This window comes from Geotrypetes seraphini, chromosome 2, assembly GCF_902459505.1.
Source record: "Geotrypetes seraphini chromosome 2, aGeoSer1.1, whole genome shotgun sequence".
NCBI classification, from domain to species: domain Eukaryota; kingdom Metazoa; phylum Chordata; class Amphibia; order Gymnophiona; family Dermophiidae; genus Geotrypetes; species Geotrypetes seraphini.
The window spans coordinates 405626864-405652143 of NC_047085.1; the positions used below are offsets into that span (position 1 = coordinate 405626864).

Consider the following 25280-nt stretch of genomic DNA (forward strand, 5'->3'; position numbering starts at 1 on the left):
CAGGATTGCTGGAATGGAAGAGTGGTAGAGGGAAAGAAAGGGGGCAGGGTGGTGCTGATGGAACTGATGTAAAGAGAAAGGGGAGAGACATAAGGGGGAAGGATATTGGAGGGAAAGAAAGGGGGCAGATGTTGATTGAAGAGGGGTGGATGGCGAGAGAAAGAGCAGACTTTGGATGTTAGTGGGGAGCCTATGCTGGATGGAAGTGCAGATGGGAGGGATAAGGGAGCAAATGCAGGAAGGAAATGGGAGGAGAGAAAGAGGGGAGCAGACGCTGGATGGAAGTGGACAGAGAGAGGAGAAGGTACTAGATGGAAGGGTTGGAGAAAGAGGGTACATGATGGAAGGAGGGGATAAATAAAAGGAGGACACATGATGGGGAGAAAAGGATTGAGTTAGGGAAACACTGGAGGGGTGAGGGAAAGAGATGGCAAGCTTAAGGTAGCCAGCCGTGGTGGTAGCAGCTCTGATGCTCAGAATTCTATGAGCGTCAGAGCTGTTACCACTGTGGCTAAAATCCACACTACAGTTTTGTAAAATAGGGAGGGGTTAGTGTGTGATTACATATTCCACACTAGGCGAAGGTGTTTCCTGTGTTCGAAAGACATGATTTTTGTTAGGATTGACTGCAGGATTGATCTGTACTAGTCTGGCTTGTTTAGTTTTACAATGGGAGTATTGATGTTGTACTGCTCACTGCAGTATGTAAGATGCTGTCTTTTCCTAGGTACTCATGTGTGACGTGGCTTGTTACTAAAAATCATGTTTTTCATACAGATGGGGGGTGTGTGTCAAAAAATGATGGGCCCTGGGTGTCACATATGCTAGGTACGCCACTGCTGCACACAGCATTTGAGGTGTGGCCATACCATAGAGTGATTTAAGAGCTTTATAACATTTTCATATTGGTTTTCCATTCCTTTCCTGATAATTCCTAATATTCTATTTGCTTTCTTAGCAGCCACCATACATTGAGCTAAGGGTTTCAACGTATCTTTACCAATGACACCTAGATCCTTTTCCTGGACTCTTAACACAGAACATAGCATCACATAGCTATAGTTCCTCTTTCCCACATACATACCTTTGCACTTGCTCACTTTAAACATCATCTGCCATTTTGATGCCCAGTCTTCCAGTCTCACAAGGTCCTCTTGTAATTTTTCACAATTCTCTTGCGATTGAACAACTTTGTGTCATCATCAAATTTAATTATCTCACTGGTAATTCCCATCTCTAGATCAATGATAAATATGTTAAAAAGCATCGGTTCTAGGAAAGACCCCTGGGGAACCCCACTATTTACCCTTCTCCATTGAGAATATTGATCATTTAAACCCACTCTCATCCTATCTTAGCTTTAGAAAACTAGTTAAAACAAACTTATTTAACCAACTCTTAAAGCCTTATCTCTGTATTCTACTTACATGTACCCAGGGCCGGATTTAGATGAAAAGAGGCCCTAGGCTATTCCACTTATGAGGCCCTTTCACCTCCCATTTTTAAGTTTGTAAATTACATGAGAGATAATAAAATACATCATTACTGTGATATATATCAATATGTTAAATGAAACATGTTATTGGTACTAACCTTTATAAAAAATGTGACACAGATAATAAATTTAAAAAAGTCGAGAACACTTATTTGGACATTTATTCTCAGCATCATGTACTTGTAACAATAACTAATCAAACTTAACACACAACATTGCCCCTTCCTATGTCCATAGTGCCCCCAATGCGTCCTTCCTCACCTCACACCCCCCTCTCCGATGCCCGCCTGCCTCCCATCCCCCTTCCATTGAACACCCCCCCATGCCATCCTGCCTGCCTTCCATTAAACCCCCCCATCCCCCCTCTGATGCCAGTCTGGGCCACCCTGTCCTGACGGATCCATGTTTTGCCTCTCTCCCCGCGGGGCTGGGCTTTATCCAGCTGTTTCCGGACTGACGTCTTTCCCTCCCCGATCCTCCTCCCAGGGCGAGAAAAAGAAAGGGAGAAGCCGAGTCGGCGCCCCGTTGTGGCCGGAGCTGATTCCGATCCCGAAGCGTAGAATTTCTCCTTATTTTCGGTTCAGTGTTTTAGTGTTCACTGTTTTTAGAATAGTGTAATTTTAATTTTGCTAACAATTTGAATGTAGGCCCCTCTTGATCTTGAGGCCCTAGGCTGAAGCCTAGTTAGCCTATAGGAAAATCTGGCCCTGCATGTACCCTATGACCCTACATTGTGACTATTACTCTGATTTTCTCCCTTTCTCTGATTACCTCTATAACCTACATACATGTATTCGACTTTCATTGTAATTATTTTGCTGATTGTCCAGCTCTTCTTATTGTAAATCGCCTCGAACTACTATGGTTTTGGCGGTATATAAGAATAAAATTATTATTATTTTCTGTCTTTCAAGCAGTTCTCAATCCTTAAAAGGACTATCCATAAAAGGACAATCCATAAAAGGACTATCCCATGACTTTCTAATTTCCTCAAAAGTCTTTCATGAGGTACTTTGTCAAATGCCTTTTGAAAATCCAAATACACAATATCAACTGCTAGCAGCCTAGTTCCACCCTGGTTAAGGTAGAGCCCATCTTTGCAGAATAGGCTCCCCCTTCCCCAGTATGTCACCCAGTTCCTAAGAAATCCAAGACCCTCCTCCCTGCACCATCATCTCATCCACACATCCGGAGCTCTGCTTGTCTTTTGGGACCTGCATATGGCTGCCTATGGAGAGGAGGAACTCAGTTGGAATCATTAGCAGAACTGAGTCCATCAGTCATTCCTGGAACAAAAAGGTCCATGGAACAAAAAAGCTTAGCTTTCCTTTTTGACACTGTATATAGGAAAAGGAAATCTTGGAGTTCTTGAGCAACATTAGAACAAACTTAATATTGTTTCCTGGCAGAACATGGAAGATGTCGATGTTGAAGAATTCTGGGTGGATGTTATCAGTTATACAGATACTGCTGGTGAGTATGAGTTCAATGAAATAGGGAAGTTTTGCCTTATTCTTGTTGGCTCTCCCATTCAGTAACGCAGCTGTGGAACGGACATTCTCTCAAATGAACCTCATAATTTCTAAGTACCTATTTTACTTATAATTTTAATGCACCCTATTGTCTATTTTTCTGTAAACCGCTTAGAATCCTAACGGAGTTTAGCGGTATATAAGAAATAAATTACATTACATAAAGCCTAAACTCAGGAACAGAATGCATCAAGAACTATTAGAATCAATATTGAAAATCCGTGCATTCATGTCTCAACACAACTTGTACTGCAACAGTTTCAAGCCATCTGCATCAATGTTGTGCTGTTTTTCATTGGATACCTACAGTACCCCAGATAATGAGTTTGAAAATGTTGATTTTTAGCCTCAGCAAGTCACAGCTCTCCCTATTTACATTGTGTTTGTTTTTATTGTGTTTTTCCTGAATGTTTTGTCTTTGAGTTTTGGCCTTTTGTAAACCATTATGGACTGTTTGGGATATGTGCAGTGCATAAAAGGATTTTGCCAAATTAGTATTGGGGATTGTTTTCATTGCGCTGTAGGTGCAAGAGTGAATTTGTGAGAGCCAATGTTAGAAATTATGACAGAGCATAGCTATGAATAAAGTTTCAGATAGCTATTTATGCCCGAGTGTATAAAATATGTAAGTGACCCAATAAATGAACTTTGAGATCATTAACACAGAATGCAGTTTAGAATATTCTACACATTCTTTTACATCGCAAGCAATATCACTGGAAGCCAAAAGAAATGAAATAAAGCACCACATATCAATTTTTGAAAGTTATTATTAATGCGGAGTTTCTGGTTTTCCATTTGCTTTGCTGCTGACTGCTAGCACTTTCAATGTACTTTTCAAAATTAAGTCCATAAACATAGCTACACTTCAAGCTCAGGCTGGGACGATAAGCACAGCACTGTATAAAGCTTACTTAAATGCAGAGGAAGCCTAGATCCACACTCAGGGGAGGAACACGTAGCCTCAGTACACATTTTTAATGTCTGCATTTTCCAGGAGTTATATTATCATGCATAGTTATGCTGCCAGCAATGGTTACCATGGGAACAGTTATCAAAAAGCACCATAGAAATCACTGTAAAGAGAAACCGTCCTCACTATGTATTACCTCACACAGGTCTGGCTCTCAGGATAGCCAAATTAAGGAAATTAAATTACCTCCGACTGGATAAAACGAGTGCAAATATATCCCATCTGATATCCATTCTAGAAATCCTGATAACTAGACCCGTGTGCAGCACTCAAGGCCAAGGTTCACCATTTCTGTGTTGTGCAGTCATAGGAAAATAATAATATTCCCCCTTATACAAAGCCACGCTAGCTAGATTTAAAGGGTTTGGGGACTTTTGCCGCATGACAGCCGCTAGAGCGGTTTTATAAAAGGGGGGGGAGGGGATAGACTTAAGAATTACAGATGTTACAAGAACATGCACAACACACTTGCTAGAGTCCAGCAGATTTATTTAATTTTATTTATTTTTTCAATTTTCTATACCGTTCTCCCAGAGGAGCTCAGAACAGTTTACATGAGCTTATTCAGGTACTCAAGCATTTTTCCCTAGGAAAAGTTACCCTCACTCCATCCAGACCATGTCCTTGTGAATCTGGCATGGTCTCCTATTTTATAAATGGGTAAGACCTCCATACGCATTATTGATGATTTCTGCATGCATGTTGCTAGGTGAAAGAGAATTTTTGCCTCTTGGCTAATTCTTTGTTCTGCACTTATTAGACCCAATCCATGATTGCATTTTCTTTTTTTTTAGATATTTTGAGGCCAACCCAAACTTATAGGTCCTTTTACAAAGCTGGGCTGCCAAGCAGCATGTGCTAAATGCTGAGTCACCCATTCTCTTCCTATGGGTGACTTGGCATTTAGCATGCGCTGCTCAGTAGCAAGCCTTTGCAAAACCCCGTGTTAGTGAGATGCCCTCTAATTGTCCAAGGGTTGGAGTGGAGAAATGGGTACCGTGAAAAGCAGAAGTAAATAGGGCAGGAATGGTGGAGTGGTTGATTTACCAATCTCATGGTGAACAGCATCTTAGGAGTGCTTGGATGATCAAACATGGTTATGAAAGTGATCCACCCAGCAACTCTTTCCCTGTAGGTACATGCTAAGCTGTCGATGGACATCATGGGGGTAATTCTTGAAAGGAAGCCTAAAGTTAGGCACCAGGATAGAACACGCTAAGTACAAATTCTACATCAGTAGTTGTGCGTGCAATTGCCTCTATAGAATACTAGTGTAAGTCTGTATTTGCACGCCTAACTTTAGGAGCGAGCGCTTACACTGACTCAATGATTGATGTAAATGTTAGCGCCTAACTGTATTCCCTAAATTGTGCTTGCATCTAGACAGTCACCAGACCTGCCCATGCCCCTCTTAGATCCACACTCCCCTTACATCTGTGCATGATAGTTTGTGTGCACATTTTATGCAATATTCAATACTCAGCTCTTACAGTATAAGTACCTTGCTCACTTAGCAATGCCAGCAAATACAATTGTATCAGTTTATGTAATAGTCACTGTCAGTTATGCATGTAACTGCTAATTAGTGCCAATCAACACCAATCATAGCCAATAATTAATGCCAATTAAACAGCTTATTATTAAATTGTAATACACTCACCTGACACTATTATATAACCCATGCTTGCTATTTTGTAAATTAACAGCCTAATTCTATAAATGGCACTAAAAATTACATGTTCTAGAAGATGATGATATAGAAACCTTTGTAATGCGCTATAGTTCTAAGAGTAATCTTGTGGTGAAAATAATCAGGAAGAATTGGGAAATGATGAATTTGTACCCGGTTTTTGAAAAGAAGAATTTAAGAATAGCTTTCTCTAGAAATCAGAATACCAAAGAACGTCTGTGCCCTTCAATGATCAGATCCAGATCTGCACCACAAACCATGAACTGAAATCTGTAAGAGGTGGTGATAGAGTAAAAAGATTAAAACAGAAGGAAATGCGCTGGATCCATAAACTTCAAAGTATGCACCCAAATGGACTTAATACTATAGCTGATTGGTCAGTGTTTATCTGAGCTTTGGCCAATATTCATTGTTGCTGTGTTGTCCAAAATGATGACACCGCATACATAATAATTGAATGAAGACCCTTTGAATGGTGTCATGCATCAAAGAAAGTTAAAGCCAATGATTTCTGCACACATTAGTAAGGACTGCGCACGTGTGAGCATCTTTGTGCTTAAAGTGCCATTTTGAGAATTCAAGTTTGTACAGCAACAAGAATTGCCTGGAATGCTGGAAGTAAGTCAAAAGTATTTTATACTGATGTATGTTTTGCAATTAGTTACTCTAGCTGAACCTGACTTTTTTGTGCTTAGGTACAGCCCAACATTTAAGCCCTGAAGAAGCCAATATATTTTGGTGAAACAGGTTCCCATCGGAGGATGTCTGGATTTAATACCAGTGAAAGTTCTAGCCGGTCTTGAAGAAATGGCGTATTCAGTTCTGGTTTGGCTTGATGCATCGTTAAAACACAAGCTAAGTATAGTTTTGTGTTTTATATGATAAGTGTAAATTAAGATACACATTATTTATAATATTTATAATCACTTATGATGTTTAAAAAAAAGTTTTTAAAAAATAATTAAAAAAAAAAAAAACCAAGGAAGAAAATTTTTTTATATAAATTAATGAGCGATTAGAAAATTTGAATAAGACTGTTAAAATACCCAGTCATGCAAAAGTGAAGGCTTGGATTGATGAAAGGTAACCTTAATCACCATAAGATCCAAAGGAGAATAGTAATATGATACTTGGGTGGTCGTCTGAGATCTTCCCTTCACGGCAGGCACTAGTTTATTGGGTTCAAAAAAGGAGGCATGGCCATGAGAGGGTCATGGGTGGATCAGGGGTGTTAGTGTAATTTATGCACACGGTTATAGAATATGGGAGATCTGTGCCTAATTTAGGCATGAGGATTTACAGCAGAGTTTAGTTAGTGTAAATTCTCATGCCTAAAGTTAGGCGTGGACCCTGGCACCAAGTGCTATTCTATAAATTTATTTTTTTGAAAACTTTCTGTACCGTATAAAAACTAGGCGGTTTACAAAATTACATGCATACATATTTAAAAATGCTAAACATATTTCAACAAGACAAACACAATAAAACATTAACTAACAATATCATTATTAAAACCTTCTTTTAAATTCATCCTACAAGATGGAAAGACAAAATCCCATAAAAACATTTACAGGACGGGAAAGCATTAACAGAAAATAAGCATTAGCACATGAAGGCATTGACAAATAATTGCGTTTTCAACATTTTCTTAAAGTTCAGTCTCCCATCACAGAATCGCAGAATACCAGGCAGCACATGCCAGAGCTTGGCATCTGCTACCGACAGCATTGTTGCCCCAATCTTAACATGAAAGACTAGCATCTTACACTCCAAACGCAACTTCATACTATTTTCAGATCTCAAACATTTTCTGGGTTGATAGATTTCAAAAAACTCCTTTAGTTGCCACTGGAGATATGCGATATAAGATTTGCTATAAATGGCATCCAACTTTGAGCACCATTTATAGAACAATGTTTAGCACACTTTGTCTGTGCTGATTATTTGTTGCCATGTATAGAATTCAAATGTAAAATTGGGCATGCAAGTTTGTAGAATTAGGGTGAACATCTGCATGTATCTTTTCACATGATGTCTCTTTCTGTCTGGCATACTGGTGTGGCACATGTTAACATAGTAACATGGCGGGCCATTTTCCATATCAGGTCTTCATCCAATTTTGTACCTTTTGAGAAAAATGTCCAAAAATCGGATAGAGAAAATGTCCATTTTCAAAACCAGAAGGCATCTTTTTTTTTTTTTTAATGATCTTACTATAGACATTACTGGCCCTTACTACATTTATCTTTTTTTGCCCATTTTTAAATATGAAAATGTCCAAATGTAAAAAGTCCAAAACGAAGCCATTTGGACATAGGTGGGGCCATCATCTATACTAGACTGGCCACACAGACATGCAAGTAGAGCAGTGGGAAACCTTAGGGACACTGCTATGAACTTCAAATAAAGGGTGCCAGGTACATGTCTCACCAGAACCCCCTTGCATTGAATGCTGTGCCCTCCAAAACACCCCCCAAACCTACTGGACCCATCTGTCTACCACTGCAATAGCTCTTATGGCTGCAGGTGTCACCTATATGTAGGTACAGCATATTTTGGTAGGTTTTGGTGGGCTCACTTTTTTCCACAAGTGTACTAGTTAGTGTGAAATATGGGCCTGGGTCCCCTTCTCTGCTCACCAGGCTACTCCAGATACCTGCTTGCTGTTGTACTAGGACTGGCTATGCTATCTGAGGCTGTCAGAGACAGATATGTATTGTTTCATTCAGATCTTTGCGGAATGGGAGGGGTCAGTGACCACTGGAGTTGTGTGTGTGGAGAAGGGGTCATGCCTTCATCCCTCCAGTGATTATCTGGTCAGTTTGAGCACCTTTTTGATCCTTATTAATTTTAAAACAAAGTCTAGACCCAAACATCTAAATTGTGCTCCAGACGTTTTATAAAAAGTTTGGTCATCGCTGCAAAACATCCAGGTGATAAGCCCACCCAAATCCAACTCATAACACAGCTCCAACACGCTCCCTTGAGATTTAGATGCACTGTAGACAGTTTTTGCAAGAAAAACATCCAAGTGCAACTTTATGCCTTTTTTGGACATCTTTCTGTTTTGAAAATGAGCCCCATAGTAACATTTTAAAGACCTGTGTGGTCCATCCAGTCTTCCCAAGAGTCATGCTTATCATCAAGGCAATGTTGAACCAACAATCAAGTATTTATTCAAGTTACTTGCTAAGTTCATCTATAAGAAGTCCTCCCCACCCCCATCCCCAGTACTTGGATTATACTGCACAGGTCCTGGACCTGTTGGGCCACCGCGTGAGCGGACTGCTGGGCACGATGGACCTCAGGTCTGACCCAGTGGAGGCATTGCTTATGTTCTTATGTACACATATGAATTAGATATAAAATACACATACTTGCCCCAATGCTGGAGTTGCCATCAAAGCTAACTCCAGCCTATCCCTGTGTGTCTTGCTATATATGGGACAAAGGCCATAGACGTCCGTCTGATATCAGCTTCACTTCCCCACTACCAGGGCTGAATTTAAACATCACTCTTGAGCATCATAAACTTATAGTTGTTGATCTGATGAGTTTTGTGTTGATACTGTCCTCTTTTTATTCAGAGTCCCTTTGTGTCTGTCCCATGAATTTTTGAACTCAGTCACTGTTTTTGCCTCTACCATCTTTAAAGCGAGTGAATTCCGACATCCACCACACTCACCATGAAAAGTATTTCCTGACATTACTCTAAAACTATCACCCTCTAACCTCATATTATGTCTTCTAGTTTTACCACTTCTCTGTCTCTGGAAAAGATTGGTTTGTGTTATGCCTTTCTTCATAATGTGTGTCCTTTGCTACAAAGTTAACATAATTTCTGCTCTCTTCTCTGCCTTTCCAGTTCATGTGAGTACGTGCCCTGGCATTGTTTCCTTTGTGTGCATTGGGAGTGGTCCTCTGTTGTAAGCAGTGTAAAGGCACATCCTGTTTCAGAGTTCTTTACATATTGTCTTTTTGTTTGTCTTGGTTATTTATGTCGCCCCTGTTCTGCATACCCTGCCTTTAAATTCTTTCTTCATGATATTTTTAACATAACTGTAACCCCATTTTAACAGTTTCTTCTACTTCTCTCTTTTGTCTTTCACGCAGGCATATGTGCAGTGGCTTGCATCTATAAACTGGAAGAATAAAAAGAATGTATACCTCTGGGCTGAGCTAAGTAGAGTTGGGTCTGGTTAGTACCTGGATGGGAGACCAGCTGGGAATACCAGGTGCTGTAGGCTGAGGGGCCCTTGTTGGGTAGCAGTGACATAGTAGAGCTACACACTGCGTAGGAGAAGGAAATTGCAAACCACTCCTATACTCTGCCATGAAACTTCACAGTGTTGATACCTCACTCTGTGTGTTGCAATGAGTCATTGGTCAACTCAGTGGCATAATCCATCCATCCATACCTCTGGTGCTAAAGAAGCACAACACAATTTTCCTTTCATAGGAAATAATGGCAGCTAAGCAAGCGGAAAGGAGGCCAGCTGAACTATCACAATGATGAGCTGGTGAAAAGTATCAGGAAGTCATAAAAGACATAAGGCATAGGCAGTGGAATGGCAGCATCAGCAAATAAAGAGCTTCATGGCAGGATAGATTTGGCTTCTCCAACCATACGGTGTTCCACAACCCCCTCGCATACCCTCCTAAGCTGTGGTAGAGGTTTCTACCATGGCCCAGAGCACAACGCTGCTCCAACACTCATGGAATTCCTATGAGCGTTGGAGCATTTAGTGGTCCAGGCCACAGTAGAAACCGCGGCTTAGTAAAAGAGGGCCATAGTTTCATGTCTAAAATAAGAGATGGGGGCAGCAATTCTAAAACTGGATACCTCCAATTATCATATTAATGAGCCCATAATCTAGGTAGGAACATTATTCCTTTTAGATTCAAACGGTTTTATTGATGCAAACATCAAATGCAACAAACATCAAGGCACTGATTACAAAAATAATGCATCAAATATAATAAAATATACATATTCCATTTTCAATAAATCCCCACTTTATCTATATGCGAGTATGTGTTTGAACCTTTCAATAACCTCTACCACCCCATTCCACACCCTCCCCACCCCACCCAATGGTACTCTCTACCCTAGCTTATCAAAACATACCAGTATTATTTTCATTCAATTAAATACAAGCCCAACCAAGAGACCCAACTTAAAACTGCACTACGGCCCTTAGGAAGTAAATCTTGCAAATATGAAGCCCAGGTTTGTAGAAACAACAACTTTCGCTTTCTAGTAAATCCAGGGCTGGTAATAGTGTGAGCTCCTATGTGCAGCATGGAAGTGTGTAACTTACAGTATTCTGTAAGCAGTGTTGTTCAAACAACTAGACCAAAGTACCTTAAGTAAAAGTGAAACTAAATGCATATTTTAATACTTAATTAAAAGTACAGCGAAGAGCACATTAAAAAATTACTTTAGTGAAAGTAAAGTTATTGCCTAATATAATACTTTCTGAGTAAAAAGTAAAAGTACAGCAACTACAATGAATGCTACTATTAACATTTTTATCTTAACTTTATTATTCTACAATTCAATCCACTTCGGCCCAGATTCTAAAAGCAGTGCTATAATTGGCAGGCACCTGTCACTCACATTATGGTGCCATTCTTAGAATCGTGGCCTATGTCAAAGGTAGGCACCGGAAATGTAGGCCAGGAATTTAAAGACATGGAGGGGCATAATCGAAAGGGACGTCCAAGTCCCTTTACGTCCATATCGCAAGTCGTTCAAAGTTAAAAAGAGCCTAAGACATTTTCGAAAGATACGTCCAACTTTTTTTTACTTTCAAAAATCGTCTAATTATACGTCCTGACGATCTGATCATCCAAGCCACTAAATCGTCTATCTTTATACCACATTTTCGTCCAACATTCCGTCCAAATCCAAAACGCCTAGAACAAGCCCTGTTGGACGTGGGAGGGGTCTGCAAAGTGATGGACTGCACACCCAGACATGCCACCTAAATAGTGGGGTACCTTATAGGGCACCGCTGTGAATTTCACAAAAAGGGTGCCATGGCTTCTCCTTACTACAGCTCCCTTATAGATGATGGTGAGCCCCCCAAACCACCTCCCTAATCCCCTGGACCCACTTATCTACCACCCCAATAGCCCGTATGGCTGCAGGAGCCACTTATGCCAGTAAAAAAGGGTTTTGGGGGTGTATAGGGCAGTGCACATGTTTCAGTATCAATGCAGTGATTACAGGTGCTTATGGGCATGGGTCCTTCTTTCTATGGGTCCCTAACCAACCCCCAAGACGACTTAAGCTGCCTCTGGGCTGGACAACTAGGCTTTCCTATGCCAGGCGGCTAGAGGATGATGGTCTGGAGGCTGAAATTTAAAGTTGTGAATAAAATTTTTATGGGGTGGGGGGGGGGGTCTGTGTTATGTGTTTGCAGTGCTTATCTGGTGAGTTTAGGTGGGTTTTTGTGACTTAGATCACAACATCCAAGTTCCATCTAGGCTCTGTTAAACTTTCTGTTATACATGCTGAACAACTAAGTCTAAGCCAGCCCATGTCCCACCCAACTCCCGCCCTCGACACGCCTCCCAAAATGCCCCATTTAGCTTTAGACGTTGAGCGGCACTATGAAGGCCTAGGTCGTTTTTAAATACATCCAAAACTTGGTTTTATTATTATCAGCGCTTGGACATTTTTGAGAAATGTTCGTCCAAGTGCCGACTTAGGCCGGTTTTTGGACGTATTTCTCTTTCGATTATGAGCCCCCTAGGTTTTAAAGGGCTACATTTCCGGTGCCTTCCTTCAATGCAGAATCATATGTAGTGGTGTCAAATTTCAACCCTGCCCTTAACCAAGCCTTTTTGTTGATGTTCAGCACTGCTAGGCATCTGCATACATGTGATTCTGCTGCTGTGTTTTATAGGCGTCTCATGGCGCCTACTTTTTTCTTTATTTTTAATTGATTTTTAACAACGCGACCAATTACCACGCTGTTAATAGCTAATTAAAACAATTAATTTAGGTGCCGGTAGAGCACCTGACAGCACCTTCCTAACACACTGGCCCAGATTCACTAAACCCCGATTGTGTCTCCGATCCATTTCCGATTGCATGCAGACTGACGAATTCACAAAAGGCATGCATGCAAATGGGGATGATCGTTGACACGCCCCCCACCCACAGCACGGATTGCTAGAGAGCAATCCTGGAGCATGTGCAGACTGACAGTAGTGACAGGAGAAGGAGCCTCCTGTCACTGCTGTCAGGCTTCTGACAGCTTTTTTAATTTTTTTAATCGGGCAGATATTTTGCATGTATTACACACGCAAAATAAATGCTCAGTTAAAATAAAGAGCCCACACCCGAAGTGCTGCCTCCCTCCCCAAACCCCTAAAAAAATGCCCCGCACGCCGATGCCCTGCCAACACAAGGTAGGAGGGAAGCCAACTCCCTCCTGCCATCTTAAATGCCACCTGGCCCGACCCGGCCCACCTCCCTCCCTGTAGTAGGCCGTCCAGCTGGCCAGGCTCTGCACAGCCCACTCCCTTCCCCATACCTTTAAAGTTGTTGGAAGCAGGAGGGGTGCCCAGTCCCTCCTGCTCCTGAGGCCTCCTGTGATCTTCAGGAAGAAGCCTAATGTCCTGCTGCTTCTGCCTCCGCCGCGATACTGGCCTTAGGCCATGCTCTGATGCATCATCTGATGCACTGGGAGGGACCTGTGGCGCCTCAGCCAATCAGGGACTTCCTTAGGGAGGAGTCTAAGGAAGTCCCTGATAGGCCAACATTTTTATCCTAACAGGCCAATCAGGGACTTCCTTAGATTCCTCCCTAAGGAAGTCTCTGATTGGCTGAGGAGCCACAGGCCCTTCAGCCAATCGGTACCTTATGCCCCTCCCCGTGTATCAGATGATGCATCGGGGTGGTCTAAGAACAGTATCACGGGAGGCCTCAGGAGCAGGAGGAACTGGGTACCCCTCCTGCTCCCAACAATTCTAAAGTTATGGGAAGGAGGTGGGCTGTGCAGGGCCCGGACAGCCTACTACAGGGAGGGAGGTGGGCCGGGCCAGACCCGGCCAGGTGGCGTTTAAGATGGCAGGAAGGACCCTCCTGCCTTGTGTTGGCGGGGCCTCAGTGTGTGGGAACATCGGCAGTGCGGGGAGTATCGGTGCAGGGGGGGGGGGGCGCAGAGCAAGCTGTGATTTTTTTTAAAAAATTAACTTTTTTACATAGGCCAGAGAGCCTGTGGTTTTAACCCGTGGGTTAAAACCACAGGCTCGTAGTGCGGGGAAGGAAAGGAGAGGTTTGTGGCAGCAGAGAGCAGGATCGGTAGAGAGCAGGGCATAGAGCAGGGCTAGAGCTAGAGAGTCAAAAAGATGTTTTCGAATGGTTCCCAGCAGTCGCTTTTTGGATTGATCGGCCAGCCTAGTCGGATCGGGAAATTTGTTTAGTAAATTGCATCCCTACCTACTTTGCATGCAGCTCCCCTCATTTGCATGCACGGATTGGAAGCAGATTGCAGGAGAGGTTAGTGAATCGTGCTGGAGGGAAATTTGGTCGCTAAGGGGTCGCAAACCGATCTGAACATGATAGGTTTGCTTAGTGAATCTAGCCCACTGTTTTTAGAATCCGGGCCTTCATGTTTAGTACAATTAAACTTTTAAAAATGTCACTCGTGCGAGTGTGCTTTTGTGTCATTATCCAGCATAGCTAAAAAGGTTCAACAATTACACTAGTGGAAAGTGGATTGTTCAGTTTAATAAAAAGTTCCTCCATATCAGGCCAGATTGCAATATTACTGATGTATTTTGACTGGGTCTGCAGGTTATGATCAAGAGAATCTCTGAAACACTTGGGACTTCCAATTAGCAAAGAGGACTTTGTCATTATTATTGTCATTATGACCTGCATTAGAAGTTGTGCTATCTAATTCATCGCTTGCATCTTCATCTTTATCTTTGTTATCATTGTCATGCTGTCCAATTATGAAGAAGGTTTTTTCAAAGATGGAATCATTGTCGGTTGCTCTAACAATTTTTTATCTGATGGCAAAATTTGTTTGAATATCTTTGAAAAGTGATGCAAGAAGGTCATACAGTATATACTAGAATATAAGCCGACCTGAATATAAGTCAAAGTAACCTTCGCCCCCCCCCAAAAAAAAAAAAAAAGTTGACTCAAATATAAATGGAGGGTGTTTTCCCATACGACAGACTCCGGAAGGGCGTTCCAGTTTTCTACCTCTCTGTGTAAAACAGAACTTTCTTACATTCGTACAGAATCTATCCCCTTTCAATTTTAGAGAGTGCCCTCTCACTCTCCCTACCTTGGAGAGGGTGAACAACCTGTCCTTATCTACTAAGTCTATTCCCTTCAGTACCTTGAATGTTTCGATCATGTCCCCTCTCAATCTCCTCTATTTGAGGGTGAAAAGGCCCAGTGGAATCCTTCTTCACACCAGCACCGCATCCACACATTGACTGCTTGCAGCTCCATCTGCCTCTTCTCATCAGCCCTGGGTACCGGCAGGATCTCTGAGAATGCTATCCTCTGCGTTCTGGTTTTCAGCTTCCGGAACTGGCCCTTCAGTATTTCCCTGTTGTAGTTCCTGTTCCTCATGTTGTTCGTCCCCACATGGATCACCACTTCTTCCACACTGTCGATGATCCTGTCAATGAGGCTCATTATGTCTTCTACCTTGGCACCTGATCCAGTCTTCCTCCTGCTATGTGGCTGTCGACTTGTCTGATGATGGAGTCCCCCACAACGATTGCTGTCCTCTCTATCTTCTCTTGATTCTCCAGCTAAGTGTTTTTGATGGAGGTTTGTATTATAAAACAGTGCTAAGTAAAGTAGACGCGACCAGCTCGCTACTGCATTTAACCATTTACAATAGGGCTGCTGGTCTATGATTTAATATCTGAAGGAGTATATTTGACTGAAATATAAACCAGGAGATTAATATTAAAGTGCCCTCCCCTGCCAGGCTCTGCACCGAGCCTTTTCTCCCTCCCTGCCCTGTCAGGCTAAGCACCCTTTCCCCCTTACCGCCATGCTGTGTACCCTTACCCTTTCTCCCAAAGCCTTGCAAGCCTCCACCAGGCTTGTCGTAAGACCTGGTGGTCCAATGGTGGGCCCGAACAAGAGGGATCCCTCCCACCTCCTGTCCCAGCCAACTGTGACAAACTTTTATCTCCCTCCCATCTCTTCCATATATCTTTCAATTCCCTGGTGGTCCAGTGGTGAACCAGAGCAGGAGCGATCTTCCTGCGCTCCTGCCCCATGCAAGAACTCATGAGGTCATATTTCCCGAACAGCAAAATATAAGATAAGGTTTGCAATAGTACAATTAAGTTTTGCTGTTTTATTCGATTTATTGCGCAACTGTCACTTACGGTATATCTTCCTTGCGCTTTTACATTTTACTTTTAACGGAAAGCATCAGATGTAACTAAGTAAAAGTAATAAAAATTAGTGAAATTTTTACTTCAGGAAAAACAACAAATGTTATCATGTACTTTTTCACAAGTAAAAATAAAACTTTTGCTTAAATACAGTAATTGGTTACAATTGCTTAGTTACTGTATAACGCTGTCTGTAAGCTACAATACATGCATAAGTGGGAGTTATGCCTGGGTTCTACTCATACTTCACCCCTGTGTACTGTTCACTCATCTTGCAAATGCATAATATGCAATTAAAGCAGGTATTTTTAGAATAGCACCTGAGCACCATGCTAGCATTTAAGCATATATGGATTACACATATATTGGATCACTGACAATATTTTAATAATATTTACCCATGCTATAAAGATTGTGCCAAGAGTTCTCCATAACTGAAGGTGTATGATCAGGTTTCAGGTGACACTCTGATCCTGTTAACCAGATAGTTTCCATGAGCTGGGATGCTGGCACAGCTCTGGTTATACAATCTGCTGAATCTGATTAGAGGGAAGATATGATAGAGATGTTTAAATACCTACATGGTGTAAATATGCATCAGTTGAGTCTCTTTAATTTGAAGGAAGCTCTGGAATGAGAGGGCATAGGATAAGTTAAGAGGTGATAGACTCGGGAGTAATCTAAGGAAATACATTTTTTTACAGAAAGGATGGTAGATGCGTGGGACAGTCTCCTGGAAGAGGTGGTGGAGAAAGAGACACTGTCTGAATCAGGGCCGGATTTAGATGAAGAGGCCCTAGGCTATTCCACTTATGAGGCCCTTTCACCTCCCATTTTTAAGTTTTTAAATTACATGAGATAATAAAATACATCATTACTGTGATATATCAATATGTTAAATGAAACATGTTATTGGTACTAACCTTTATAAAAAATGTGACACGGATAATAAATAAAAAAAAGTCGAGAACATTTATTTGAACATTTATTCTCAGCACCATATATAGTACTTGTAACAATAACTAATCAAATATAACACACAACATTGCCCCTTCCTATGTCCATAGTGCCCCCAGTGCGTCCTTCCTCAACTCACCACCCCTCCGATGCCCGCCTGCCTCCCATCCCCCTTCCATTGAACACCCACCCCATGCCATCCTGCCTGCCTTCCATTAAACCCCCCCACCCTCCTCCGATGCCAGCCTGCCTGCCTCCCATCCCCCTTCCACTGAAACTCCCCACCCCCACCCCCGATGCCAGTCTGGGCCGCCCTTTCCTGACAGATCCACGTTTTGCCTCTCTCCCCGCGGGGCTGGGCTTTGCCCAGCTGTTTCCGGACTGACGTCTTTCCCTCCTGGATCCTCCTCCCAGGGCGAGAAAAAGAAAGGGAGAAGCCGAGTCTGCGCCCCGTTGCGGCCGGAGCCGGTTCCGATCCCGAAGCGTAAAATTTCTCCTTATTTTCGGTTCAGTGTTTTAGTGGTCACTGTTTTTAGAATAGTGTAATTTTAATTTTGCTAACAATTTGAATGTAGGCCCCTCTTGATCTTGAGGCCCTAGGCTGAAGCCTAGTTAGTCTATAGGAAAATCCGGCCCTGGTCTGAATACAAGAAGGCGTGGGATTTCTTACAGAGGAAGAGATAATGGTTACTGCAACCCTGAAGCAGCACTGTTTTGTAATACAATACTGCGAAACGCTGGCCACGTTGGCGCTGTGGGACAGGATCCTGGTTAGGCCTAGTTGCCCCTCTGAATCCCAGTCCCAAAGTTTGAATAAAGGCAGTAGAATACAGCTTTCAGTGCCTCCCACAGATTGCACACAGATTCCTTTGTTGAATAAGGCAAAACATTTTAATGGCAAACAAAAACTCAACACAATGTAGGTATGGCATGAGCACAAGAACCACACACACAAAAAAGGCTTCTGTAAATCCAGTTAATTCTTGTTGAGAAAACAAATAAGTTCCAACTCAGCACAAACAGTGCTCTAGATAAAGTTCAATTTCTAAAACAAAAGTCCAAAACCTCTCCTTCTGGCCCCACTCTTGGGCCTATCCAAACAGTGCATTAAACAAACATTTTTCCTTTTGAAAAAAAAAAAAAAAAACAACCAACAACCCATACATTCCCTGCTCTGGCTGTGGTCCTGTTGGGTAGTGCCGAATCCCCAACAGGCTGGGAGAAGATAGGCCTGTACACCTCAGGTGTTGCCGCCCTCCCCAAAAGACAGGCTATGGTTTTAATTCCTCACCCCCAAAGCACAACTCAGAGCAGTGTACAAGCTGCTCCAAAACTAAAACTAAAAAACTGCAGCTACTGCTTCTACAGTTCTTTGGGGTGGCTGAACATACCCCAGAATGTCCTCAGCACAACATTCTGGAAGGTTCTAAAACACACTAAAATGCAAACTCCAGTGAGGAAAAAAATAACTGCTTGGTTTAACAGGTGCTGGCTCAAGTTCAGCTGGAAGGACTGGCCTCCTTTCCAGCCTACGTTCAGTTGCTTGTTCCAGCTGTTCCCACCGCCACGCCCCCTCCTAGCAGGGACAGGCAAGATCTTAAAGGCCCTGCACGCTCAACATCAGCCTGAGCTCTGGACACTCTTAAAAGGGGCGGGCTCCTTTATAAAGCTCTGCCCAAGATCTCTAAACACTAAAGGATATTTACTAGACCTGATAACAAGGTTTTTAATGGGGCTTACAGGGACATCCTCCCTGTTTCTGGTGAGACTAGCAGGATTCCTGTCACAGCGTATGGAGAAGCGGCTGACAGTTTGCATATTAAATGCAGCATATAAGATAAATAACAAACACATTTTTTGAATAATATATTTTTTGCAGATGCACAGTGGACAGTGTTTCTCAATATTTTGAATGTTACCAATCTGGTTACTACTGATATTTTGATATATTTATTGCTGAGTGAAGATTGTATTTAAAAGAGATTTTGAACTGAATGATTATTAAAAAAAAAAAAAAAATTATAAAAAGAAGAAGAAAAGAAAGGAGAAAAAATATGGTTGATGTTTTTTTTGCCTGTGATTATAATGGGAGTAATATGAATATCATATACTGACACCAGATGGTGCTACACTCCGGACTTCAGGCTTTTTTCCACCATTACCATACCTTGTTTTGAGATTTGGGGTTTTTGGTATCATTCTTTTGTTGTATAGTGGATGATTGAATGTTTCATAGATCAGAAAACGGCAAGAGCAGTATGACTGGTGCTGGACAATATGGTGTGTTCAGATGCCAACTTTGAATGGAACTTCAAGTCTGATCTAACTGGGGGAGCCTGTTTGGGTTCCTTGAGGTATGGGTCTTAAGGTACTGGGTTCTTGAAAAGGAAGGTTTTCACAGCCCTCCTGAAGTTCCATAGACTGTCATGTGCGCTGATGGATGGGGGATGAGGTTCCATAGTCTAGGTATGAAGTATGAGAAGGCGCGCCTGTGGGCTGTTTCGGTCTTGAGGGAACATCTAGGGAGTAGGGTCAGTTACCTCTCTCCTTGGGATCTCAGTGGTCGGCTGGAGGTGTAGGTTGGTAATTTGGTTATCATATAGCCTGATATCAACTTATGGAAAGTTTTGAAGGCAAGAACTAGGGCTTTGAAGGCACAGTGTTTTTGGATAGGCAGCCAGTAAACTGATGCTAGTGTAGGGGTGACGTGGTCATGGATGCTGAGGTTTAATAGGCGGACTGCATAATTTTGTACAAATTGGAGGAAGACAGGGTTTTAGCAGGTTTACCCACCAGTAATGCATTACAGTAATCCATGCGGGATAATTCAAAAGCATACAGTAGTTGAGTGAATTTGGGTTCTGAGAAGTATATACAGATACACTTTAGCTGGCAGAGGTAATAAAAGGACATCAACACTAATACATTGTGTAGTGCTAGAGATGAGGGGGTCACTGTGGTGAGAGAGAACACCAGTCAACAGACTGAAGATTTCTGAAATTGTTGGTAAGGATCAGTCATTTCTGGGGGGCAGAGTGATGAGTCATGAAAGTTATGAGATCAAGATCAGAGAGGTGAAGAGCTGAGGTAGAGAAGTTGACAAGATCAAGGCAGTAGCCTTTATGGAGCATAGGGGTGCTGGAGCACAGCTAAAGGTTGAAAGAGGATATAAGGGCAAGGAACTTTGAGGTGTAGAAGTTGGTAATGTTCTCAGCATAAATGTTAAAATCACCAAGGATGAGGGAATGTGATGAAGGTTCGAGAAAGACAGAGTCAGGAGTCAAGGTCAGTGAGAAAGGACGAAAGGCATGTCACAGGGGGTTGATAAATGACCACTATTCGGAGAGGTGGAAGACAGACAGAGTGGATTTTTTTTCTTTACTTTTTATTGAAACTATAAATATAACAAACAAAATAAATTTGCAACAGGATTGGAAAATTAACATCCTAAGTCGCAATGACTATTCCAAGTTGATACATATTAGAGGAAATTTAAAAAAAAAAATCAAACTATTTAGTCCACAAATAAGATCCAAGAACAAAGTTTACAAAAAGTAAATAAGGATAATTATAAATCACAATTAGACATATTAGAAGGCATGATCTCTCCCCCAAACAGCCGGTTCGTTATACTGCGGACATAGCCATTGAACCAATAGTCACCCCTCCCCCTTCTGTAACTACAATAAATTCTAGCTTTGCTTCATAAAATAAATTTTTTTCCCCTTGAAATGAAACACAGCATTTAACAGGAAACTTCAAAATATGATGCCCCCAAGGCAATTACCCTTGGGCGGTAAGAGAGGAAATATTTTTTCTTCTGTGTCTCTTTAGATATATCATTTACTTTTTTATCTCTGTGCCTTTAAGAGCGTTTCTAGCTCGACACAGCAGTACTTCCGGCTCCTTTATCAAGCAGCCGGGAGTATTTAAATTCAGCCAGCCCACCAGTGGGCCATCTTTTGAATGTCTGAGGCGCTTGTTGCGTCCGTTTACAAGGTATGTCCTGTATTGGTCTTTATATCTATATTATTATCATTTTAAGATTTTTGTACTGTTCCAGTTTTAACTTGATGTTTTTCTGGTTGTAGTTTTGATCAGAGACGTTACACCCTGAGGTAGCTGTAAAGTGAAACGCTGGCCACCGTCGGTGTACCGATCATCTAAAGTTAAGTTGATAAGATGTTTTTTTCATCTATCATTCAGTACATTCATTTTTGAACTTTAAAACAGTGCAGTGTTTTGGCAGTTTAAGGAGGTTTTTTGAGCCACTGATGTGAACGCCTTACTACCGCTATTCCACCATTGTGGAGGTGGGAGGGCCCTTGTCCAAGACTTTTTCCTCCATTGATAACTAACATTTAACCTGCACTCTGTCTTCATCACACCATCAGACAGTTTACATCTAACCCTTGTAGAAATGTTTCTTTATCATATTTGGTTTTCTACAATATCTGAGTCTTTTGTGGCTATTTACTTAGGAAAGTGGATAAGATGGCCTCTCAAGGATGGCAGCGACCCTCAATTTTTCAGCTTCCTGAGACTCTTAATGTGAATGCCACCTGGGTTGAATATATGAATCTAGCCAAGAAATTGGTTAGAGCTACTCTCCACGGGGCTACCCTATTGGAATACTGCAAGAAGGAATTCATTTCCAAGGGTCTAAGGATTGTTAAACCCCCCTACTTTATTTACAGAGGACTCGATCTTTGTCGCAATTGGCTGGCATTTTAAATAAATGCTCATTGGATCTGATGGTGCTTATTATTGAGAAAACAAGAGTCACTGCAGAATCTATACAATTTGAACTGGTTCATAGACAACCCCGCGAAAGACAAAAGCGCGCGCCGACAACTGAGCGCAAGATGGAGGCGCATGCCGAAGAAAATTACAGTTTTTAGGGGCTCTGACGGGGAGTTTTGTTGGGGAGCCCCCCCAGTTTACTTAATAGAGATCGCGCTGGCGTTGTGGGGGGTTTGGGGGGTTGTAACCCTCCACATTTTACTGTAAACTTAACTTTTTCCCTAAAAACAGGGAAAAAGTGAAGTTTTCAGTAAAATGTGGGGGGTTACAACCCCCCACACCCCCCAAAATGCCCCCACAACACGGCGCAATCTCTATTAAGTAAAGTGGGGGGGTTCCCCCCACGTCCCCCCGTCGGAGCCGTACAAACTGTAATTTTCTGCGGCGCGTGCCTCCACGCTGCGCTCAATTGTCTGCGCGCGCCTTTGTCCCGGCGCGCTTTTGACCCGACACCATTTGAACTAGACACTAAACTTGGTGAATTGAAAAGTAGTTTAGACACAGACACTTATGACAAAGAATTTGCTGACACACAGAAAAAGATTGAATCTTTCAGGGTGAATTTACAGAAAAAGAAAAAAACTTTTACTTAGGCCAGGGAGCCCCTGGTTTTAACCCATGGGTTAAAACCACAGGCTCGCAGAGCGGGGAAGGACAGGAGAGGTTTGGGGCAGCAGAGAGCAGAGTCGGTAGAGAGCAGGGCATAGAGCAGAGCTGGAGCTGGAGAGTCAAAAAGATGTTTTCAAATGGTTCCCAGCAGTTGCTTTTTGGGTTGATTGGCCAGCCTAGTCAGATCGGGAAATTTGTTTAGTAAATTGCGTCCCTACCTACTTTGCAAGCAGCTCCCCTCATTTGCATGCACGGATTGGAAGCAGATTGCAGAAGAGGTTAGTGAATCGGGCTGGAGGGAAATTTGGTCGCTAAGGGGTCGCAAACCGATCTGTACACGATAGGTTTGCTTAGTGAATCTAGCCCACTGTTTTTAGAATCCGGGCCTTCATGTTTAGTACAATTAAACTTTTAAAAATGACTGTCACTCGTGCGAGTGTGCTTGTGTGTCATTATCCAGCATAGCTAAAAAGGTTCAACAATTACACTAGTGGAAAGTGGATTGTTCAGTTTAATAAAAAGTTCCTCCATATCAGGCCAGATTGCAGTATTACTGATGTATTCTGACTGGGTCTGCAGGTTATGATCAAGAGAATCTCTGAAACACTTGGACTTCTAATTAGCATTACTCCTGCAACAACATGTGATATTACTACAGCTTACTAAATGACAGATTACTGTACGAATATTCTGAGGGCTTCCTACAGACATGCTGCTTGAATTGCCAGCTGGCCTACAAAAGTTCTTTAATCTAAGAAAAATAATGCAGAAAAGGTGAAAGACTATATCATTAATAACCTAGATATTAGTGCTGGGGAGGATACTGCTGTCTTGGTTTGTGTAGGCGCCATCAATGACATAGGAAATTGTGGGAGGGAGGTTCTGGAAGTCAAATTTAGGCTCTTAGGTAGAAAGCTGAAATCCAGAACCTCCAGGGTAGCATTTTTAGAAGTGCACCCTGCTCCACGTACAGGACCCAAGAGACAGGCAGAGCTCCAGCGTCTCAATGTGTGGATGATATGACGGTGCAGGGAAGAGGATTTTAGTTTATTAGGAACTGGGCAACATTTTAGGGGAGGGGGGGAGCCTATTCTGGAAAGATGGGCTTCACTTTAGCCAGGATAGAATTAGGCTAATCTTGAAGAATGAATAATGATAATGAATGTAAGATTTTAATTGATTGCTTTTGTATTCTCCCCCTTAGATTTTACAGCTTCTGTAGATGTAAATTACCTTGAACTTTTAGTATAGTCCAATTAATAATTTTTGTATTAAATTAGATTAGTTTTAATCGGTGTGGTAGTTGAAAAAAACAATTAAAAGCTCATTTAAAATGTAAGCACCAGAATTGCATCTATGAATGGCACATGTTATCATCTGCAAAGAGTTAAATCTTACCAGATAGCCTTTCAGCAATATCATTTACAAGAGTGTTAAAAGGAACAGGCCCATGAACTGGAACTTGAGGCACACCGCTGGTAACATCTTTCCTCAGAGCCATCTCCGTTGACCACTACCCTCTGTCGTTTTTCACTCAACCAGTTCCTGACCCAGTCCATCACTTTGGGGCCCATCCTGAGCTTATTTGATAGATGCCTGTGTGGAACACTGTCAAAGGCTTTTCTATAATCTAAATATACCACATCTAATGCACTCCCTCTATCCAATTCTCTGGTCACCCAGTCAAAGAAATTGAGATTTGTCCGACATGATCTGTGAATCCATGTTGCCTTGGGTCTGATAATCCACTAGATTCCAGAAACTTCACTATTCTGTGGTAAGTAAATTAATGAAAACTCTTTTAAAACAGAGAAGTCAGACTTACTAGCCTGTACTACTTCTTCCATACTTCCACTTTTGTGAAGAGGGTCCTCATCCACCCTTCTACAGTTCTCCAGTACCACTCCTGACTCTAGAGAAGCATTGAAAATGTCAGCTAGCAGAGCCACCAGAACTTATCTATTTTCCTTGAGAACCCTGGTCCTATTGTTTTGTCCACCTTTAGGCTAGCTAGCTCCTCACGAGCGCAATCTTATGAAAATCGATCAAGGTCTACCACATCTCCAGCCCTGTTTGCATTTGTCTTCTGTGGTTCTGCTCCGTGCACTTCAGCTATGAACACAGAACAGATATTTAAGCAATTCAGCCATATCTTTAGCATCTTCTACAGTACATATTTCTCTCCTTCACTTTGAGTCTCACAATGCCACTTTTGTACTTCTTCAATCACTAATATTTTTTAAATAATTGCTTGCCTCCTTTTTTTACTGTCTCGGTTTATCTCTGAGCTCAAGCAAGCTTTATTTTAGTTTGCCAGAAGGGGGATCTGTGAATGTTCCATGAAGATTTCATGATGATTTGTTTAGTCAGAAGGAGAGGAGCTAATATCAATGTGATGCTCAACCTAAAGAGAAGAGAGGAGAGGAAACTGAACAACAACGCAGCAGAGCAATGCTATTTCATTCCAGACACCATAGGCTGTCCTAAGAGGATCATGAGCTCCCAAAACCTATCCAGTAGCTGATCCTAAAGTACAGAAACAAAGGAGAGAGAGTACCTGTGGTTTATGACCGTGTAAATGGAAAACGGTTTTAAATGCAATATTGTTAGAACGGTGATTTCATGAGAGAAGAGGGATGTGGCTGAATTTGACTGCCTGTACTACAGCAGAATTTAAGGAAGCGTGTGACAAGTACATAGGATCTCTAGGGGAGAGGAAAGAATTTCAGAGCTTAGTGGGTTGTGTGGATGGGATGTTTTGATAGGCAGCATGATTCTTATCTACTGTCATTTTTTTGTGTTTCTATGGGGGGGATTATTTTTTTATTG

At 42.0% G+C, this 25280-nt stretch overlaps 1 long non-coding RNA gene across 1 annotated transcript in view; it reads right to left on the reverse strand.

Annotated features, from left to right (window-relative positions):
• Positions 1-1195: 1195 nt before the first annotated feature.
• The window catches only part of LOC117354107, a 32879-nt gene continuing 8794 nt past the window's right edge, over positions 1196-25280 (reverse strand). Inside the window, exons 2-3 of the long non-coding RNA XR_004538116.1 lie at positions 16481-16621; positions 1196-1236 (exon numbers count right to left, since the gene is read on the reverse strand). This is a non-coding gene — a long non-coding RNA (uncharacterized LOC117354107). The remainder of the gene's footprint in view (positions 1237-16480; positions 16622-25280) is intronic.